Raw genomic sequence first — 18,664 nt, forward strand, 5'->3', positions numbered from 1 at the left:
CAAGGCACTGTATGTTAAACAATAAATCTAAACTTAACTATACTCTATAAGTAAAATGGATAATGATATCTGTGAATAATAAATTACAAATTAGCATCAGAATAAATATAAGAATACATGCAAAAAATAAAAAAGGTGATAACCATTGAAATATAGTCCAATTGCAAGTGATTTAAAAAATAAGGCTTACACCTGTGCATAATTAATGAATCAAATAAACATAAAAGTCCTTCCATAGAAGAAAAAACAGCAGAATTCCTCCACTTGTGAACTGTGTGCGATCCACCACCAAGGTGTAAAGATTCACTTCTTACCAGAAGTCTATGACCCCCGTTACAGAGGGTCACAGAAAGCATGTGTAAATAATGTTTCCCGAGCTATCAAACGATCCTGCTGATCTCCTTATTACACCATCTCCATCATATAAACTGCATGCCCGATCATCTTCAGCTTATCTCATATAACACAAGGCTCGTGGATGAGTATGAGCGATTGTTTTTGGGTTTACCAGCGTTCCCCCAGATAGCTGGGCAGGAAGTCAAGTTTTGATCTGGGGCTGGGAATGGTCAGAGTAGCAGCAGGTGTGGCCACCTGTGCTCTAGATCTGAGGCACCTCCCCTGCTTCCACGGAGAATGTTCTGGAATAGGGACAGGGCCTAGAACTGGAGTGGTAGGTTACTATGGGCGATTGGGCTGATGGAGAAAATAAAAGTAAAGTTGTTAGGTAGAGGCAGGATAGGCTTCGTATTCAGTGGATAGAGTAGGAGATAGTCAGACAGATTGGGATAGGGAATTTCAAAGGATGGGAGTGGTGAAAGAAGTCCTGAAGGCGAGTATAGGAGTAGGTGACGAGGGAACACCAGTACTAGCACCAAAATGCTTTGACCACAGCATACAGTAATTCTACAGTACACCAAAAATCTCAGTTAAACTTAGAATTAAAAAATCCTTTATCAAGGTCATTGACATTTATACTCACATTGTCCGAAATAGGCAGGTATTTGCAGGCAGTTCTGCATACGCTGCAATAATCTGTACAGGGGAGAGCAGACCATGTTAGATATTAACTAAAAATACATGCTGGCTCAGAGTGCTGGGGACAGGGTTCAAATACAATTCAGCAGCATCCTCAATTGCATAGCAGACAGGTGTGATGTGGTGGGGGTAGGGTGAAGACCTACTATTTCAAGAAATAACTATTAATCCTGTGTAACTCTTAAAGCTACTGCACATACAGCCGTGGCCAAATGTTTTGAGAATGACACAAACATTAATTTTCACCAATTCTGCTGCCTCAGTTTTTATGATGGCAATTTGCATATACTTGAATGTTTATATATATTTTTGAATATACAGTATCTCACAAAAGTGAATATATCCCCTCTACTTTTGTAAATATTTTATTATATATATATATATATATATATATATATATATATATATATATATATAATATGTGACAGCACTGAAGAAATGACACTTTGCTACAATGTAAAGTAGTGAGTGTACAGCTTGTATAACAATGTAAATTTGCTGTCCCCTCAAAATAACCCAACACACAGCCATTAATGTTTAAACCACTGGCAACAAAAGTGAAATGTCTAATTGGGCTCAATTAGCCATTTTCCCTCCCTGGTGTCATGTGACTCATTAGTGTTACAAGGTCTCAGGTGTGAATGGGGACCAGGTGCGTTAAATTTGGCGTTATTGCTCTCACTCTCTCATACTGGTCACTGGAAGTTGAACATGGCACCTCATGGCAAAGAACTCTCTGAGGATCTGAAAAAAAGAATTGTTGCTCTGCATAAAGATTGCCAAGACCCTGAAACTGAGCTGCAGCACGGTTGCCAAGACCATAGAGAGTTTTAACAGGACAGGTTTGAGTGCACATGCTTAACGTCATATCCTGAAGTCTATTTGGGAAATAGACGTATGAGTGCTGCCAGCATTGTTGCAGAGGCTGGAGGGGTGGGGGGGTCAGATTGTCACTGCTCAGACTATATGCTGCACGCTGCATCAAATTGGTCTGCATGGCTGCCATCCCAAGGAAGCCTCTTCTAAAGATGATGCACAAGAAATCCCTTAAACAGTTTGCTGAAGACAAGCAGACTAAGGGCATGGATTACTGGAACCATGTCCTGTGGTCTGATGAGACCAAGATAAACTTATTTAGTTCAGATGGTGTCAAGCGTGTATGGCGGCAACCAGGTGAGGAGTACAAAGACAAGTGTGTCTTGCCTAGAGTCAAGCATGGTGGTGGGAGTGTCATGGTCTGGGGCTGCATGGGTGCTGCTGGCACTGGGGAGCTACAGTTCATTGAGGGATCCATGAATGCCAACATGTACTGTGACATACTGAAGCAGAGCATAGTTTCATAGTTAGTAAGGTTGAATAAAGACACCAGTCCATCTAGTTCAACGTGAGTGAGTGTCTACATTTGTCCCTATCCCTGTACATTGCACACTCACATCAGTCCCTACCCTCAAGAAGCCCACAATCCAAGGTCCTCATTCATATACTAGGGCCAATTTTGCACAGAAGCCAATTAACTTACCTGCATGTCTTTGGACTGTGGGAGGAAACCGGAGTACCTGGAGAAAACCCACGCAGGCACAGGGAGAACATGCAAACTCCAGGCAGGCAGTGTTGTGGTTGGGATTCAAACTTCTTACTGCTAGGTGAGGTGCTAGGTGAGAGTGCTACCCACTACACCACTGTGCCACATGATGCCCTCCCTTCAGAAACTGGGCCACAGGGCAGTATTCCAACATGGTAAGGACCCCAAGCACACCTCCAAGATTACCACTGCCTTGTTAAAGAAGCTGAGGGTAAAGGTGATGGACTGCCCAAGCATGTCTTCAAATCTAAACCACTATTGAGCATCTGAGGGGCATCCTCAAATGGAAGGTGGAAGAGCGCAAGGTCTCTAACATCCACCAGCTCTGTGATGTTGTCATGGAGGAGTGGAAGAGGACTCCAGTGCCAACCTGTGAAGCTCTGGTCAACTCCATGCCCAAGAGGGTTAAGGCAGTGCTAGAAAATAATGGTGGCCACAAAAATATTGACACTTTGGGCCCAATTCGGACATTTTCACTTAGAGGTGTACTCACTTTTTTTGCCAGCGGTTTAGACATTAATGGCTGTGTGCTGAGTTATACAAGCTCTACAGTTACTACTTTACATTGTAGCAAAGTGTAATTTCTTCAGTGTTGTCACATGAAAAGGTATAATAAAATATTTACAAAAATGTGAGGGGTGTGCTCACTTTTGTGAGATACTGTATATTTGAATGTTATGAAGAGTGATTACATGAATTGCAATTAATTGCAAAGTCCCTCTTTGCCAAGAAAATGTACTTAATCTCATAAAAAAAACATGTCCACTGCATTTGTAAAGAAGGTTTCAGGGTGCCCAAGAAAGTCCAGCAAGTGCCAGGACCGTCTCCTACAATTGATTCAGCTGTGGGATTAGGCACCTCCAGTGCAGAGCTTTCTCAGGAATGGCAGCAGGCAGGTGTGCATTCATCTGGATGCACAGTGAGGTGAAGACTATTGTCAAGAAGGGCAGCAAAGAAGCCACTTCACCAAGGACAGACTCATATCCTGCAAAAGGTACAGGGTTTGGACTGCTGAGGACTGGGGTAAAGTAATTTTCTCTGATGAATCCCCTTTCCGACTGTTTGGGGCATCCGGAAAAAACCTTGTCCGGAGAAGAAAAGGTGAGCGCTACCATCAGTCCTGTGTCATGCAAAAAGTAAAGCATCCTGAGACCCTTCATGTGTGGGGGTTGCTTCTCAGTCAAAGGATTGGGCTCACTCGCAATTTTGCCCAAGAAGCTTCTCCCAACCATCCAACAACAGTTTGGTGACGAATAATGCCTTTTCCAGTGTCATGGACCTACTTTGCCATAATGCAAAAGTGATAACTAAGTGGCTTGGGGAACAAAACATTGACATTTTGGGTCCATGGCCAAGAAACTCCCCAGACCTTAATCCCATTGAGAACTTGTGGTCAATCCTCAAGAGGTGGGTGAAGAGAAAAAAAAACACAAGGTCAAAGCATTGATTATGTGAGAATGGGCTGCCATCAGTCAGGATGTGACCCAGAAGTAGATTGACAGCATGCCAGGGCAAATTGTAGAGGTCTTGAAAAAGAAGGGTCAACACTGTAAATATTAGATTCTTTGCGTAAACTTAATGTAATTGTCAATAAAAGCCTTTGACACTTATGAAATGCTTGGAATTATACTTCAGTATACCATAGTAACATCTGACAAATATATCTAAAAACACTGAAGCAGCAGACTTAGTGAAAATTAAACTTTATGTCATTCTCAAAACTTTTGGCCACGGCTGTACATTTGTCTAGATTCACATCTATGCAGCTGCATTTGATGCCTTTTTTCAGGCACATTTTTCAGTGCATTTTGCGTTTTTAAACCAGCGTTTTTTTATGTATTTTTACAAGCAGTTTTCATGCATTTTGCTTTTTAATTTTTTTTTCTCTTTAAACACACTGTAAAACACACTGTATGAAGCTGGTTGCTAGGAGGGGGCCAGGAAGTTGGCCGCTGCATCCCTAACAACCGATGAGTCATCAGCTGTCAGCGGGGTTCCCGCTGAAAGCTGAATAAAAAACCAAAAATTGCAAAAGAAATGGCGTGAGGTTCCCCCCAGGTCCATACCAGGCCCTTCGGGTCTGGCATGGGTTTTGGGGGGGGGCCACACAGTTATTTCTTTATTTTGGCGTGGGGGTTCCCTCCGAATCCATGCTAGACCCGAAGGAACCCCACACCATTTTTTTCACCTCCTGTTTCTTTTTTGCCAGCAATTTTTCTTTTCTTAATTTAGGTTTATTTTCAGTGGTAAAATAAGAACTGCCAAACGCAAAACACATAAAAAATGTACCACTTGTGTTTCTGGTGCAGCTCCATTGAGGTCTATTATCCGCAAATCGCAGGAAAAAAGGTCCCGACCCTTTCCAAAAATGCACCGGCCGCAAAACGCATAGATGAGAACTAGTACCATAACAAACCATGTTAAATGGACTGTAGTGCATTTCTGCAAACTGCATAAAGCATAAAAAATGCATAAGTGTGAACATAGGGTTAGCCAGATATTTGACAAGGATGCCAGCCTACTGCTTCTTTAGTGCTAGTCTATTAAAATGACTATTAATTTTACAAAAACATTAAAAGTCTACTTTAACCGGTTTGCACCTGACCTGTCCTCCTGTTTACTTCCGCAATGCACGCTCCCAGGAGCGCGCACCGGGGAAGTTCTGTGCTGGCCGTGTCCCCCGGACACAGCCAGTCACAGATCGCTGTAAACGGCCAATCACAGCGGCCGTTTACAGCGCGATCGGCCTATCCAATGAGAGATGATCTCATATGTAAACATATGAGATCATCTCTCCGCGCAGCTCTCCCTCCTCACACAGACAGCGTGTGAGAAGGGAGAGATGAACGGCTGCAGCGGCCGTAAGTTACAAAAGAAAAAAGTAAATAAAAGTGCCATCCGCCCCAGTGCCATCCTCCCCCCAGTGCCATCCTCCCCAGTACCATCTGCCCCAGTGCCATCCTCGCCCAGTGCCGTCCTCGCCCAGTGCTACCTGCCCCCAGTGCCACCTGCTAGTGCTATCTGTCCCCAGTGCCACCTGTTAGTGCTATCTGTCCCCAGTGCCACCTGTTGTCAGTGCCATTTGTCCCCAGTGCCATCTGTCATCAGTGCCACGTATAAGTGCCATCTGTCATCAGTGCCACGCGTCATCAGTGCCACATAGTGCCATCTGTCATCAGTGCCACATATTAGTGCCATCTGTCATCAGTGCCACGTATCAGTGCCATTTGTCATCAGTGCCACTTGTCAGTGTCACGTGCCATCTGTTGTCAGTGTCACGTGTCATCAATGCCACTTATCAGTGCCATCTGTCATCAGTGTCACGCATCATCGGTGCTGCGTATTAGTGCCATCTGTCATCGGTGCCACGTATTAGTGCCACGTATTAGTGCATCTGTCATCTGTGCCACGTATTAGTGCCATCTGTCATCAGTGCCACGTATAAGTGCCATCTGTCATCAGTGCCACGTATAAGTGCCATCTGTCATCAGTGCCACATATTAGTGCCATCTGTCATCAGTGCCACGTGTCATCAGTGCCATGTATAAGTGTCATCAGTGCCACGTATCAGTGCCATCTGTCATCAGTGCCACGTCGGTGTCACGTGTCATTGTCCTGGTGCTCCAGGGCCTTCAAAAGTGTAATAGGTAGTCAACAAGTTAGATGTGTAATTTATGCTCCTAGAACACATGATGGCGCTCCCTGCATGTTGGGCCTCTCTATGTGGCCAGGCTGTGAAAAAGTCCCACACATGTGGTATTGTAATACTCAGGAGGAGTAGCAGAATTTTTTTGGGGGTGTCATTTGTGGTATACACATGCCATGTGAGAGAAATAAGCTATTACAATGACAATTTTGTGGAAAAAAATTAAAAATATAAAAAATCTTAATTTTGAAAAGAACTGTGGGAAAAAAATGACAACATCAAAAACCTCACTATGCCTCTTACTAAATACCTTGGAATGTCTACTTTCCAAAAAGGGGTCATTTGGGGGGTATTTGTACTTTTCTGACTTGTTCGGGTCGCAAGAAATGAGATAGGCCACCAGTACATCAGATGTGATCAATTTTGTATGATTCGCACCACAGCTTGTGGACTCTCTAACTTTCACAAAGACCAAATAATATCCACTAATTTGGGTTATTTTTACCATAGATATGTAGCAGTATAAATTGTGGCCAAAATGTATGAAGAAAAATTTATAATTTGCATAATTTTGTCACAGAAATAAAGAAATATGCGTTTTTTTTTCAAAATTTTCGGTCTTTTTTCATTTATAGCGCAAAAAATAAAAACCCCAGAGGTGATTAAATACCACCAAAATAAAGCTCTATTTGTGGGGAAAAAAAGGACATAAAATTCATTTGGGTACAGTGTTGCATGACTGAGTAATTGTCATTCAAAGTGTGAGAGCACCGAAAGCTGAAAATTGGTCTGGGCAAGAAGGGTGTTTAAGTGCCCAGTAAGCAAGTGGTTAAAAAGGCCAACACCAGTCAAAACTTTTTTTGGATAGCCTTTGGAAGAGTAAATAATTCTGCCAAGCTTTCTTACTGTCTGTGACCCCAATGGGGAAATTTTACCTTACGTCCTGTACCTGCTACAGCTAGCAAGGAGGGATATGGTCATGACCAGAGCAGGACATACGGTAGTAATAATAAATATAGTAGGTTCTTGCCATTCCTCACTGTAAAGAAAACTAGTGTTGCACTCCATGTCTCTACTGGTAATATTTTCCATTATTTCCTATTGCGACAGTGAACAAGATAAATCCGATCAGTGAGTGTGATTCCCTATTCTCGGACTTCTGTCAATTTTTTAACCAGCTTGCAGTTTATTTGACCAAGAAAAAACGTGCTTACCTCCCTAATGCCGTGTACACACGATCGGACTATCTGGCGGACTGTGCCGGTGGACCAGAGTCCTCCGGACAATCCGCCCGTGTGTGGGCTCCAGCGGACTTTTTTTTCCCAAAAGTCCGGTGGACTTAGAAAGAAGTTTTGACTCAAAATTGTCCGCCGGACTCGGCAGTCCAGCGGACAATCCGGCCGTCTGTGTGCTAGTCCACCGGACTTTTCAAATGAACGGACTTGCCCGCACACTGAGAAAATTCTGTTCATTTTGAACGTGGCTCCAAGTAGACGGGACTATGCGAAGGAGGTCAATGTCACAGCCTCCATCGGCAAGACTGACACGTCACTGGCCCCGTCACCTGGTATGGACTTAAAGGGGAAGCCCTACGCCGAAAAAACGGTGTGGGGGTCCCCCCAAGGTCCATATTAGACCCTTATCAGAGCATGCAGCCCGGCCAAGACCCCCGAAGTCGTAAGAGGCGGCGGCGACAGAAGACTGGGCCACCGCTAGTAAAAGAGCTGGGAGAACAAAGCGGAGGCCCGGCAAGAAGAACCGAAGAGGGGGACAAGACCACCGAAGTCGGAAGAAGACCCCTGGGCGGCGACGAAGAAGAAGAAAGCCGGGCTCCTCCACTAGTAAAAGAGCTAGCAGAAGATAGCGGAGGAGTCTGGTGAGAAGGCCCCCCCAAGACGGAAGAAGACCCCCGGAGCTGTGCAATAAATTATTTTAAAACCCTGTGTTGTGTTTTATTTACATTTTTTTTCACCAGGTGAATGGGTAGGGGTACATTGTACCCCATACTCATTCACATAGGGTAGGGGCCGGTATCTGGGAACCCCCTTATTAAAGGGGGCTCCCGGATTCCGATAAACCCCCTGCCCACAGACCCCGACAACCAATGGCCAGGGTTGTTGGGAAGAGGCCCTTGTCCTCATGAACATGGGGACAAGGTGCTTTGGGGTACGTTGAGGGCACGCTGCCTGGTACAGCTCAGGAGGGGGGGCGCTCGCTTGTCCCCACCCCCTTTCCTGACCGGCAGGGCTGCGTGCTCGGATAAGGGTCTGATATGGATCTTGGGGGGGGCCCCCCACGCTGTTTTTTCGTGTAGTGCTACCCCTTTAAGTCCATGCCAGCAACGTGTCAATCTTGCCGATGGAGGCGGCGACATTGACTTTCTTCGCTAGTCCCGTCTACCTGGAGCCACGTTCAAAATGAACGGATTTTCCTCAGCGCGTGGGCAAGTCCGTTCATTTCAAAAGTCCACCCATAGTTCGCGGTTTGTCCGCCGGAAAAGTCCGGTCGTGTGTGGGCAGGTCCGCTCATTCGGAAAGTCCGGCGGACCTCCGGTGGACTTATCCGGCGGACCGGTTTGTCCGCCGGATAAGTCCACCGGATAGTCCAATCTCGTGTACGTGGCATTAGGCTTGATTCACACAAATACATTGTTTGATTTTTTTTTGCATTTTGCAGAAATGCATTTCATTTTTTAAACATGGGTTCCTATGAAACACGTTTACATGAATGCATTTTTGTGCCTCTGCATTTTTGGAAAGGGTCTGGGACTTTTTTTTCTTACAAAATGCATTTTTTTATCATGATTTTACCGCTATTTTGCAGTGATTAGCGTTTTGCTGTTTTTTCTTTACATTCACTGTATATAGATGGTTGCTAAGGAGCGGGTCATGAAGCCAGCGGCTGCGTTCTTAAAAACTAATGATTCATCAGCTGTCAGTGGGCTTACCCACTGACAGCTGAATGTAAAAAAAAAAATCATGATAAAAACAGCATGGGGCCCCCCACAAAATCCATACCAGAACCTTATCCGAGCATGTAGCCTATCAGGTCAAGAAAGGGAGGGGATGAGCGAGCGTCCCCCTCCCTTATATCAGCATCCCTTTACATCACAGTCTGCAGCATTCCCCTTTACATCATGATCTGCAGAGTACCCCTTTACATCAGCGTTCCCTTTTACATCATGGTCCACAGTATTGCTCTTTACATCAGAGTTCCCCTTTACATCAGGGTCCGCAGAGTTCCCCCTTGTACTGTAAGGGAGAACCCTGCAGATACTGATGTAAAGAAGAACTCTAGAAACTTTGATGTGGGGGGATCTCTGGTGATCAGAGCCCACCCCTTGTGATGTCACAAGGGGCAGGATCTCTGGGTGACTTCATGGGATGGCCATGCCCCGTGGCTATATAAGAGATGTCAGACAATGAAGGACATCACAACGGAGGAAGACAGCCTCAGGACAAGAGCGGACTTTTTGTTTTTAGCAGGTAACTGGCGGCGAGGATTTATTGAAAAAATCAAAATGCACCTGCAATATACAAACTGCAACCTGCATAAGTGCATTATTAATGCTTTTTGAATTTTGCAGATTTGCACTACAGTCCATTTAACATGGTTTCCTATGGAATACGTTCTGTAGTGCAAATCTGCAAAATGCAAAAAGCACTAAAAATGCATTGTTATGAATCATGCCTAAGGCCGCGTACACACGCGGGGACTGTTCGCCCAACTTTGTCCGCTGAACAGTGTTTCGGCAAACAGTCCGCTCGTGTGTGGGCTTTCAGCGGACAGTTTCAGCGAACAGTCCGCTGAACAAGGTTTTTCGGAAATTCCGAAAAACTGTCCGCTGAAACTTTGTTTCAGCGAACAGTCCCCTCGTGTGTAGGCTTGTTCGTCAAACTAAGTTCCGCGCATGCTCAGAAAGGATTTACACACCGAAAGTTATAATGCAGTGTATAGGACGTCGTATTTTTCGTCCCGTCGTACGTGCCGTTCACGTCATCGCGCACGGTTTCAGCAAACTGTTCGTTCGTCGTGTGTGGCCATGTCCGTCCATGCTAATTTTGAGCGGACTGTTTGCCGAAACTGTTTGACGGACAAAGTTGGGCGAACAGTCCCCGCGTGTGTACGCGGCCTCAGTAATCCACTGATTCTAGTGGGTGCAATGTAGGCACTATGCTAACTTTGTTTGCAGAAGAGGGTAGATACATTATAAACTTTTGAAATTCTCTAAAATCAGTAGGTTTCCCAGAAAGGTGCAGGGCTGGTATTCTACATAGGCAAAGAAAAATAAGAAAAGTTTATTTTGACTGTTATCAGATTGAGTGGGTGAGAGAGAGATGATCCTTGACACTAGGCATCACTTTCAGTCTCAAGGATTTAGGCCAGATTCACACCTATGCATTTTTAGTACTTTTTGCAATTTGCAGATTTGCACTACAAAACTTTTTCCATAGGAAACCATGTTAAATGGGCTGTAGAGCAAATCTGCAAAATGCAAAAAGCACTAAAAATGCATAAGCGTGAATCAAGCCTTACACTTTTCAGTGACAATAGAACATTGATTTTGTAAACAAATATTCCAGTGATGACTTGTATGATGGGAACAAGTAAAATTCACATTACAACAGGCTATAATCAAGTACTATTCAGAGTTACATGTCCACTTTAAGAAATTTAAAGCATTCAAATACAAATATACAAGTTGCTCAAACTGCTTTATTTTATTATATAATCAGCCGGCTTACAGTCAGCATCCTTAGTATTAAGAAAGCCATGTAAGTACATGTACTAGGGCACAGGGCAGCACAATTCTGTCCTGAGTCATTTCACATAACTGCAGTCTTCAGCATTTAATCATCAGAGTTCTCATTCTCATCAGCAATTATTCTGACTCCTTTTAACCCTCAACCCACCTAAATCTGGAAGAAACCAGAACAGAAAGAGATAAAAGTTGAAGTTTAGCCTGGGAGGATGTCAGGACTTTGTGCCGTTATGATCTATATCGTATTTTCCGCTAACGCACGTAGAAGAGCAATGTACCCCCTGCCACCCCAGAAGCCTTCCCAACTGCATAATGATTAGTGCAACTAAGCAGCTTTGAAGTGCAGCACAGGCAGACAATCAGATATGTTAGTGAAAATATACAGAAGTGGATCTAATGGGAAGAAAGTAATACCATGCACAAAATTCTGAACATAGGAAGCACAGACCTCTGTACAGCTGCACACCAGTCTGTTATCATGGTAACCTGCTGCACTGTCCGAGCCTTTTACAGCAACAAACCTAGCTGGTGGTAGTGAGAGGCTGGAGATTCACTCAATATAGAATTATTATTTAACATCTGGCATTTCAATCAACAATTTTGTAGTGTGCATATTGGGTCACCTTAACCTGACTTTTTACAGACATTTCACAGACCATAGATAGATAGAACTGCGTAGGCAGAGGTTATTTTCAGTAAAAAGTCCAGATTCTCAGTATATCCAGTAAAACTAAATGAATAGCCAAATCTTAACTTTTTCTGTAAATTTGTAATTAGCTCCACCCCTTAACAGGACAGTAAGGCCACCTGTCAATTTAAAGAACTAATAAGGAGCCTCAGCAGTAGGGTTGCCATCTATCTGGGATTCACCCGGACAGTTGGGGTTTGGAATCATGTGTCTGGGTTTCAAACTGCCCGGACACATTATTCAGACTGGACTATGGCCTCCCAGCAGGGTTGCTGGTTGCAGTTGTCTAAGCTGAGGGTGTCTGTTACATCTGTTACACACTGCCCAAAGCAGGACTAACAATCCCCCCCCCCCCCACACACACACACACACACACACACACACACACACACACACAGGAGAGGAGAGAGAGCTCGATCTGCTCCTCTTCGGCTGGACTCACACCTATGCATTTTTAGTACTTTTTGCATTTTGCAGATTTGCACTACAGAACATGTTCCATAGGAAACCATGTTAAATGGACTGTAGCGCAAATCTGCAAAATGCAAAAAGCAGCAAAACTGTATAGGTGTGAATCCAGCCTTCCTCCCGCTGTGTCTGCCCACATTCCAATCCCCGGCACTGTGCCACAGAAAAGGTAAGTGAGGGCTGGAAATATGAAGTCTAGCAGTCTCAGATACACCTGAATGAGAAGTGCTGACTGCCAAGGGGTGAGTGAGCTTACCATCCATCCCTGTCTGTGACTGAAGTCTTCCCCATTCTCTCTCCTGCCTCTGAGTGAGTGCACTAAGGTAAATCAGGGTTCTCAGAGCACCCCTTACATCAGAGTACCCCTTTATACCAGAGGCCACAGTGTTCCCCCTTACATCAGAGTCCTCTCCGTGCATCAGAGTTCTCAGTGTTTCCCCTTAAATATGGGTTCCCAGAACACCCATGTCCCCAGAGTTCTCCTTTACATCAGATTCTGCAGAGTCCCCCCTTACAGTGAATGGGAACTCTGCAGATTCAGGTGTAAAGTGGGAACTCTGTGGCCTCTGATGTAAAGTGGGACTCTTGTGATTAACTTCATATGATTATAAATGTTATTTAATTTAAAAATATATGTAACTCCTCTGGTAGGAGGACATCACCAAAGTATTTCTTGTCCGACGTGTACTGCGGGGTTAGAAACGTGTTCCCCATGCCCGGTTCCCCTCCAGATCCTCTCCGGTATCCTTTCCCTGTTGCCTTCCGTGGGCTCCTCTACATTTGAGACCCTTCTTTTTCGTGTGGCTTTCTCTTGGGCATTTTTCGGTGTCTTTCGCATTGGCGAATTCGTTTCTAAATCCACGTCATCAGCGGGGGGCATCCTGATGGAGGATGTTTCCTTCTCTGAGTGCTGCGTGACGGTGTTGTTGCGGACCTCGAAGACTGATGGCTTCGGCAGGGGTAGAAGAGTTGTTCTGTACCCTTGTGGTGGCCCCTTTTGCCCTGTGTCGATGGCCTCTCCTTTCTTGTTTGCGCGCCCCCGAATGCCGATTCTTCCTCCCTGAGCAGGTTTCAATTTTTATGTGTTTTCCATCTTTGCCTCGAGATCACGGGCCTCTCTTCGCGAGATTCTCAACCCACTCGTTCCGCATTGGTGCTGCCACCGCTGCTTCTGGTATGGGTTACTCTGATACAGAACTTCAGCGTCTGGGTAGGTGGGAATCATCTCGTTTTTCATTGTACATCTGCCCACATCTGCTGTGTTAAATTTTTCATGTTGTCACCTGGCTCTGATATGGATAGTTGGAGATTCCTTCATATACTGGGCCGCTCGTCGTGCGGAAGTTCTACGGGAAGAACTTGGGTTTCGCCTATGATCTTGCCAGGATCCGCTGGCTTGGGATACGTGGGTTACGCTGGTCTCAGGTCCTACCGGAATGTTTGAACCTTCATGCTCATGTTTCTGGTTCTATCATCTTGGTTCTTCAACTGTGACTGGCACTGTTTGGAAAGTGTTCATATGTTATGTGTTGGATTTAATAAAGCTGTGGCCTTGCCCTTGCCAACTTAATGGTTGTAAGTGTTTTATTTAACGGGGTGAAGGGGCAAGGGGGAAGGTTGGTCCATACATCTATGTTATAGTCAATGGTACCTGAGCTCATTGCACCTCAGCAGTCATGAAATATTATAGTAGCAAGTATGGAAAAAAATAGACCAGTGCAGCAGCAGGCTATGCGGGACCAGCTTTTCCATTTAAAGTGCTCCAACATCAACATATCCTCCACTAATGCCCCCACAATTTCTTGACAACTATCAACTTTCTGCAAGTTGATAATTCCACATTTCTTAGCACGCTCCTTCACCATTCCTGTTTAACAGTATTGAGGCTTGGTGAATGTAACAGGTTCATTTTAACCAAATGCCAACTGGCTCCTGTATTTATACATTGGCAGAATGGCACGGCTGGGCAAAGTAACGTACCCGTACGCTACTTTGAATTTCTCGCCATCTGCGCGCACACGCATGCTGCGAGCTCTGTGACCCTGCCCGTGGACTCGATGTCCTAGGGGATACCCGCGATCGTGTCACGGAGCTGAAGAACGGGGAGATGCCAATGTAAAAACACCATCTCCCCGTTCTGCCTAGTGACAGGACACTGATCGTCTGCTCCCTGTCATCGGGAGCAGTGATCAGTGTTGTGTCACTGCTAGCCCATCCCCCAGACAGTTAGAAAAAAGCCTCAGGACACAATTAACCCCTCCTTGTCCCTTAGTGGTTAATCCCTTCACTGCCAGTGACATTTTTACAGTAATCAATGCAATTTTATAGCATTGATAGCTGTATTAATGCCAATGGTCCCAAAAATGTGTCAAAATTGTCCGATGTGTCCGCCATAATGTCGCAGTCACGATAAAAATTGCTGATCGTCGCCATTCCTAGAAAAATTATAAAAATGCCATAAATCTATCCCCTATTTTGCAGACGCTATAATGTTTGCACAAACCAATCAACAAAAGCTTATTGCGATTTTACCAAAAATATGTCGAAGAATACGTATTGGCCTAAACTGAGGAAAAAAAAAAAATGTATATATTTTTTGGGGATATTATAGCAAAAAGTAAAAAATAATGCGCTTTTTTCAAAATTCACGCAAATAATAAAAACCGCAGAGGTGATTAAATACCACCAAAATAAAGCTCTATTTGTCGGAATTTTGTTTGGGTACAACATGACCGCGCAATTGTCAGTTAAAGCGACGCAGTGCCGAATCACAAAAAGTGCTCTGTCAGGAAGGGGAAAATCCTTCCGGGGCTGAAGTGGTTAAGGAAGACCTATCATTATCTTTTTTAACTGCTGTCTCCTATGTAACACTTAGGGGGTTATTTACTAAAGGAAAATCCACTTTGCACTGCAAGTGCACTTGGAAGTAAAGTTGCTGTAGATCCGAGGGGGACATGCAAGGAAAATAAATAGCATTTTAGCTTGCACATGATTGGATGATAAAATCAGCAGAGCTTCCACTCATTTCAGATCTACCCCTTAGATTTAGAGCGACTGCACTTCAAGTGCACTTGCAGTGCAAAGTGGATTTTCCTTTAGTAAATAACCCCCTTTGCTCCATGTTGTTAAGTGCTCTCTATGGCAGCCCACAGATTTGTCAGCTTTTTATTCAACCAGCAGGTTGAAACGAAATAAACTGACTCGATTCCCCCATCTACATGCTCCAGATGGATGGGAGAATCTTCCCCACTGGGCTATTGTATTCTGACAGTAGGGAGACTTTTCCACTGTCATACCCTGTTCAGCATTGCAGGCTATAGCCTGCGGCACTAACAGCACAGGGCAAATCCGACAGAGCGGTTGTATAGAAGTTGATAAGTAGATCCACATCTGTACAACCCCCATAGATGGACCAAAATTCATCCCTGGCCAAATTTTGATCCATGTCTGACTGGCTTACGTCTAAGCTAAAACACATCCCCTCCTTCTGCATTACTCTTGCCATTACTTGTCTGTAGAAAGTGCTCAGAGCCAAGATAAGCAGCGGTCCCCTCCCTAGCTATTGTCAGATTGGCAACAGCAAGAGGGGATTGGGGGGCAGGGCGGACCACATTTCTAGACTTAAGCCGGCCATAGACAAATCAAAATTCGGCCAGTTCATCAGGGACTGGCTGAATTTTGATTCATCTATGGGTAGGCTGTTTATTCAGAGGTCGATCTCTCAACCAGCCTGTGGGATGTTTTTTACTCGATCAGTACCGCTGGCTTTAGCTGACAACACTGATCATTGTATTCTGATGTCTGAGAACTCTCCCCGCTGTCAGAATACAATAGCTCTGTGGGAGGAATTTAATCATTTTTTTTTTCGTTCAACCCACCGGTTGAATAAAAAAAAAATCATCATCTGTGTCCTGCCTTAGAAAGCACTTAGCAACATGGGGCATAGTACTACATATACTTTAACGCATAGGAGACAGAACAGAAAAAAATGATAGCTCTTCTATAATTCTGTCTTCTCATTTGCTTATACTCACTTACCTTCTCTTCCTCGCCACATAAAAGTAAGGAAAAACATGAATTGCCACTCACATAGGGCTGAGGAGTCTTTTTTCCCACGCCCAAGTAACACCACTGGGTATCTGAGCATCCAATGACTGAGCACGAGCACTATCCATGTGGAAGGAGGGGTAGAGAGTCAAATTCTCCTCCACACCTTTTTCTACAAGTTATGCCATTTTTCTTTCTCTGCCAAACGGGAGGGAAAATGGAAAGAACGTGAATATGTACAAAGGCAGGGGCTAGTGTTAAAGTATAAATAAAGGCATTTTTTGGGGGATTTTGAATAGAGTAAAATAGGGATAACCAGTGTTGCCAACTGTCAGTATTTTTACTGCCAGCCAGTAAAAAAGCAGCCACTTTTTCTCCTTCCAGTAAATGCCAGTGATGGGAAATGAATGGCAGTAAAAAATATGGCTGTGACTGCTACAATGTGTTTTGGTGGCGCCGGTGGGGGGGGGGGGGGGGTTGGTGGTCTAGCAAAGGTGGTGCCGAAACAAGTTGTGTGATATCATGGTGCATTGTACTTGTTTGAAGCCTAAATACTGAATTTGCACTTAAAGGTATATTTTTGAAGGTTTTGGAAATGGCAGTAAAAACTTAGCTGTGCCGGTAAATTTTGGATGCCGTGTCAGTAAATTTCAGTCTGGTAGGTTGGCAACACTGGATATAACCCCTGTCAACTTTTTTGCCATCTGTGTCTGGAGATTTCCCTTCACTTCCTGTCCTATAGCCAAAACAGAAAGTGACAGGAAATTCTTTGAAAGTGAGGGAATCCTGGGGTGTTACCAGGGTCACCAGAACTAGTATCCCGATTGGAAGATTTCCTCTCCATTACTGGTCTGGTGTCAACCCAAACTTTGGAATTTTTTTTTTAACTTTCACTTTCAATGATAATGGTAAACAGGACAAATAGAGAGGGCCAATCTGTCACATGGGGACACAGACAGCAATGAAACTGACAGGTGTTATAAACCCTTTCCACTCTATCCAAAGGCTTTAGTTACACTTTAACCTGTTGCTTTGACCTGCATGGGGGAAAGCACTGATAAAACCTGTCAAAGAATACCCATTATTGTACTACTGCTTTCAAAAACAAACCAATTTTCAGAGTAATTTACCTTGAATGATGCATGCCTGGCAGAGAATGTGTCCACAACTGGTAATGTAGAAGGTGGCATCCTGCCTCAGGTGACAAATATTACAGTGGAACCAGTCCATATCTGAAAGACACAGATTTTATACAGTTGATATGAAAATCATTTTAGAGTCTCATGTTTAAAGAAAGTTTAATCTGCTTATATTTTTCCTTTCCTGCCTCCACATCAACATGCAAATGATTTTGCAGGAAGACTGCCCTAGGTAATCCCCACTGTTGAGCCTCCATGATTAATAATTAAAATGATGATGTGATGTCACATGGTGACCCCGCCCCTTATGATGTTACAGTCCCAGCATCCTTCGGGACTGTGACATCATAAGGGGCCAGGAACATCACCCGGTGACCCTGCCCATTGTCCCTATATAAGTCGCCGCACAACACGTCCCTGTCATTTGCGGCCAGAGACAGCGTTGAGTCAACATCTCAAGGAAGAAGAGAAGAAGAAGAAGAAGAGAAGAAGGGCGGCGGCGGCGGCGACGACAGAAGACCGGGCCACCGCTAGTAAAATAGCTGGGAGAAGAAAGCGGAGGCCTGGCAAAAAGAACCGAAGAGGGGGACAAGACCCCCCAAGTCGGAATAAGACCCCCGTGCGGCGACGAAGAAGAAAGCCAGGCTCCTCCGCTAGTAAAAGAGCTAGCAGAAGATAGCGGAGGAGTCCGGCGAGAAGGCCCTCCAAGATGGAAGAAGACCCCCAGAGCTGTGCAATAAATTATTTTAAAACCTTGTGTTGTGTTTTATTTACATATTTTTCACCAGGTGAATGGGTAGGGGTACATTGTACCCCATACTCATTCACATAGGGTGGGGGGGCCGGTATCTGGGGGCCCCCTTATTAAAGGGGGCTCCCGGATTGCGATAAGCCCCCCGCCCGCAGACCCCGACAACCAACGGCCAGGGTTGTCGGGAAGAGGCCCTTGTCCTCATCAACAAATCGACAAAAGCAACCCCCCCATGTTGAGGGCACACGGCCTGGTACAGCTCGGGGGGGGGGCACTTGCTCGTCCCCACCCCCTTTCTTGACCGGCAGGGCTGCGTGCTCGGATAAGGGTCTGATATGGACCTGGAGGGACCCCCACGCCGTTTTTTCGGTGTAGGGCTTCCCCTTTAAGTCCATACCATGTGACGGGGCCAGCGAGGTGTCAATCTCGCCGATTGAAGCTGCGACATTGACCTCATTCGCTAGTCCCAGCTACCTGGAGCCGTGTTCAAAGTGAATGGACTTTTTTCCGTGTGCGGGCAAGTCCGTTCATTTCAAAAGTCCGGCG

General features: G+C 44.9%; 1 protein-coding gene across 1 annotated transcript in view; it reads right to left on the reverse strand.

The window, feature by feature from the left end:
* RNF212B (ring finger protein 212B) overlaps positions 1–17,456 on the reverse strand; it is a 198,259-nt gene extending 180,803 nt beyond the window's left edge. Inside the window, exons 1-2 of the mRNA XM_077469396.1 lie at positions 17,359–17,456; positions 980–1,032 (exon numbers count right to left, since the gene is read on the reverse strand). The gene's annotated coding sequence lies outside the window, so the exon portion shown is untranslated. The remainder of the gene's footprint in view (positions 1–979; positions 1,033–17,358) is intronic.
* Between the last annotated feature and the right edge of the window lie 1,208 nt (positions 17,457–18,664).

The sequence above is a fragment of the Lithobates pipiens genome, unplaced genomic scaffold (assembly GCF_037356315.1).
Source record: "Lithobates pipiens isolate NorthernLeopardFrog02 unplaced genomic scaffold, aLitPip1_a1.2 Scaffold_11, whole genome shotgun sequence".
In the NCBI taxonomy this organism is placed as follows: Eukaryota; Metazoa; Chordata; class Amphibia; order Anura; family Ranidae; genus Lithobates; species Lithobates pipiens.